The 4,609-nt window shown below is 41.1% G+C and overlaps 1 non-coding gene across 1 annotated transcript; it reads right to left on the bottom strand.

The window, feature by feature from the left end:
* Window positions 1–393: 393 nt before the first annotated feature.
* On the bottom strand, window positions 394–466 carry TRNAA-CGC (transfer RNA alanine (anticodon CGC)). The gene has a single exon. It is a non-coding gene; the product is annotated as a tRNA-Ala (tRNA).
* Between the last annotated feature and the right edge of the window lie 4,143 nt (window positions 467–4,609).

Here is a 4,609-nt window from a genome sequence, read left to right on the forward strand (position 1 = left end):
CTCTAATTTCACAGTCATATACATTTACCACATTATGCTTACAATGTAACTTTATGAGCTCTGATTTTTCACCTATATTGTAAAATCTGGCAGGTCAGGAACCTCATCTTACTCATGTCTGTATCCCCCACAGGGCTTGGTTTGGTTCCTTTACATGGTACTCTCAAGAAGCCTTTGTTCTTGACTGTGCAGAAGTTGATACAGTCAGCCTTCCTGCTAACCCATTAAATAAATTAAGATTTTCAGCAAGATCCTGAAATACATAAAAAATCCTGTTGTTTTTTTTTTAAGAGTCTCTACCACATTCTGATATTTTTCTAGTATTTAGGAAGAATCTCAGACTTTGTTGTTTTTTGAGGAGGGTGATAATTCTGTTTATTTATTTATTTTTAACAGAAGTACTGGGGATTGAACCCAGGACCTTGTGCATGCGAAGCACATGTTCTACCACTGAGCTATACCCTCCCCTACAGACTTATTTTTAAATTGAATAAAAATCAACTGATCACAGGGAGAAAAGGAGTAGGTTTTCTGCCCCTTAGGCCCTTAGTCCCCGTCCCTTTACTTTCTTTCAGTGCCCAGGAAAGTCTCTGGTGACTGCAAAGTGAGATATGCCCTTTGCCTGTGTATGTAAGGATGCCCTTTGGAACCAGTGTGGCCACAGCCTGTCATTCCAACTGGGGCACTTCTGACTCTCCATCAGGGTGGATTTCCTGTCTGGCTGACACCCTTGGTGTACAGATGCTTATCATTAAATCAACACAGACAGGCTCCCCAAGGGACTGCCTTTTCCTGGTAGTGCATTTCCTACCAATCCTTGCTTTGTCAGTTTGATAAGCATAATAGTCTTTAATCCACTATGACTAGGTGCAGGATTTCTCTACTGATTGTCAAAGAGGTGGATGTGGCCAAAAGTTGTATTTCCAAAAAAAAAGTCTATATTCATTTCAAGCATAGTTTAGGTCTGTTGCAGGACTCATGAATTTAGCTGAAGGATATAGAGCCAAGACCTATGCTCTTTGGCCTCCTGTGTTGATTCATTCTCTCTCTCTCCCCACCTATTATTGAACTTGAATGCCTTCAGATAGCACCTGTGCTCCCTGATTTACCATGGCCCTGGCACTCTCTGCTGCTGGCCCTGGCACACACATTTTCACACTCAGCAACTACTACGACTCACGGTGGCGGGCTCCCCTAGACCTTCCTTGGCTCTGACTCCAAGGGCCCACGGAGGGCAGGCTCTGCGGCAAGCCAGAGGGGGCCTGGGCGCCTACACTAGCTTTCTGACTCTGTTGTAAAGGGAACCAACCCTATGGAATAACAGTTTGTGGGAGAAGGCAGGCAGGCAATAGGAGATTCTCTTTGCTTTGGTTGTGTATCTCTAAACAAGAAGTCCTTTTCAAACAATCACAATACCAGAGTTGTACCTTAAACAATTAACAGCAATCCCTTAATATCATCAAATATCTACTCAGTGTTCACAGGTCCCTGATTGTTTCATAAAGTTTTGTTTGCTTTGTTTTTATAGTTGGTATGTTTAAATCAAGAGCCACATACTATACTTGGGCATGTTTCTTGAGTCTCTGAATTATATAGGTGCTCCTTTTCCCCTTGCCATTTATTTGTGGAAGAAACTGTGCCATTTATCCTATAGAAATATCCTATATTCTGATTTTTGATGATTTTGTTAACTGCATCCCTGTAACGTCAATTTAACATGTTCTTGCTCCCTCTGTTTTCTGTTACAGTGGGAGTAAAATCTAGCAGCTTAATCACATTGTCTTTAATTTGTTGGCAAGAATATCTTATTGGCAGTGTTGTGCACTTCCTGTTTATATCACGTGAGGCACATAATGTCTGTTGCCTCTCTTTTTTGTAGCATTAAGGTTGATCAGTGTTTCCAGATGCTGTCAGCCTGATCCATCTATTATAAAGTTCCCCGTCAGTTTTCAGCAAATGGTTTCAGCAACCACTGATGATCATTGCCTGGATCCATTATTTCATTAGGGGTTACACTTATTTATTAATGAGGAATATTTTTTAAGAAGAAGAACTCTCTTGTATTTATTGGTCAACCTGAAGTGTGGTTTTGTTTTGTTTTTTCAGGAAAGGCAGGCTGTTTGAGTCTTTCCTTTTATTTATTTTATTTATTTATTTATTAGTTTTCAGAATAAGAAGCATCTTCCAAAGATGGCCAAGGAGTTTTCTTGATTTTAATTTTTTGTGTCCATAGGAACGCATCAGTTTTTAGCCTGTTTTATGTTTTGCTCAAAGTGTTTCACTTTTGGCCATACGAGCTGCTTGGTTCTGAGAGATGAGTGACCCATGATCATACAAACCTTTTCTTTCCCATATGACTAAGAGCTAATTTCCAGAACTTACAAAGTGGTTTGTTATGAGTTATATAATGTGGTATTTATAGCCCCAAATTGGTGTGTTACTAGAGTTTCAGAGGACGTTACATGCTGCTGTGAAGTCCGACTGTCAGGCAGATGGTGGGAGGCAGCTCCAGTTGTGAGGAGGAACTTCTCAATGTGTTGTTGGTGTTGCACTGGTCGGGGTTTTCAGATTCTGCTATTCCTGTGGGGCTGCCATGACTTTTACTCTACAGGACTGAAGTTGGGAAATGTCACATTCCTACCACCTGATAAGCGGCACTCTTGAAAAAAATAACATCTGCATCTTCCTGAACCCTCATTAAAAGTGAGGTAAATGAATAAAGTAAGCACAAACCCACAAGAACACAAAAATTCAAGAAATGAGGGCGAAGGGAAATGTGAGACTGACGGTGAAAGGAAGCCCCACGATGACAAGCACGTTCCGGCCCAGATTAACGCAGGAGGATGAGGACGGTCGGAAAAATGACACACTTCCTAATGTCTGAACACAGTGAGAGCGCCTTACTGTGTGGAGAGAAAGTCCGAGGATGAATGAGTGATGGATAGGTAAATAGAAAACTAAGCCAAGTTTTTCTAAGGTACATATTAACTTTAGAAAAAACAAAAAGTTATTCAAGAAAGGAAATTATATTACCTGACTCTTGTGAATAATATTGTCATTGTTACACTAATGTAAATATACTTTATTAATAGCCAAAATTATGAAATTGTGATATAATTGTATTGAGAGGAGAGAGGGGAGGTAGTGTGTGTGTGTGTGTGTAAAAGAGTTGAATTTTCATCCTCCATGGTAAGAAATCCCTAGACAATGTATAAAACTCAAAAACTCCAGAAATGCCTTCTTTAGAATTACGGAGGGAAGAGTGAGAAAAAACAGCTAAAAAGGTTGAAGGTGGTTATTCCTGGGAAGTGGGAATCTGGAGTGCGGAGGTGGGACAAGGGACTTTTATTTGACATTTTAAATTATGGAACTATGCACATTTACTAATTATGACTTTTTTCATTAACAACTTGTCATATTTCTATGTACCTCTAATTCATATAATTCTGCAGCCAGGAAGTTAATTTCAGTCATGATTTGGGGTTCTCCCCACCCCGAAGGTCATCCAGGAGTCTGAGATGTTCCCCTGTATTCTAGGATACATGGGGCAGGTCCTCTGGTCTCCAGCACACATAGGTCCCAATGCCTCTCTCAAGTCCATAATCTCTTTGGATCTTGGGCCAAACTCCAGCAGAAGAGTCTTTCACTGCTGCCCTCAAATCTTAGCATCTCCCAACACTCCTCATCAGAGAGGCCTTGTTGCCTTGTGGGGCCCTACATGGAGTGGAACTCCACGCCTCTGCTCAGAGAACCTGAAAACATAAGCACCAGCTCCTTCTCCACTCCCCTCCTTCCCAGCACTTCCCTTTCCCTCCTCTCAGTGACCTTTTAGAAATCCAGGGTCTGCTTCTCTTTCCTGTAGGGGGGAAATGAGAAGAGAAGTTACTAAGCAACACCTAGGGCACCCCGTCTCACCTCCATTATCTTCCATTCAGACAATTAACATCTTCCCATTCTTCTGTAAAGGTCTACTCGGAGAGAGCTTCTGGCTAGATCTCATCGCCTCTCACTTGGCCCCTCCTCATTTGCCGCCCCGCCCCAAAAGAATTCTGCAGCTGCAACTGAGGGGAGCCTACCGTTGGCATTTTTTTCTTACTCGTTGGCATTTTTTTCTTACTCGTGTTGTTACATTTGTAATATTTTATTTTGGTTGTACTTGTGCAATCTGTGTATTGTTACAATTTTATCATAATTTTGTTTCTCTCTAATTTATAATCACCCAGTTCCCCTACTCCCCAAAGGAGTGTGACAAATGGGTCCTTTGCCTCATTAAGAGCCAGTTCTAAAGTAGCCATTTCCAAAGGGCCTGTGCACAACCTAGAGGCACACATGTGAGCATCAGGGTGTGGGAAGAAGATACCAGGACTTCTGTTCACTTGTTTGCTTTCTACTTTTGTATGTCTCTAATGTATATAAAGCATAATTGCAAGTTAGAAATTCATATATTTGAAGGATGCATTCTCAAACTTTTTTTTTTCATTGATGAAGTGTGTAATCTAAGATATTTGAGAGCTATGTTCTAGGGCAACCCTGTCCAATAGAAGCATAGCGTGAACCACAAAGGTGAGCTGCATATGTAATTTTGTCTTCCATAGCCACAATCTGAAGA

Source organism: Camelus bactrianus, chromosome 1, assembly GCF_048773025.1.
Source record: "Camelus bactrianus isolate YW-2024 breed Bactrian camel chromosome 1, ASM4877302v1, whole genome shotgun sequence".
NCBI classification, from domain to species: Eukaryota; Metazoa; Chordata; class Mammalia; order Artiodactyla; family Camelidae; genus Camelus; species Camelus bactrianus.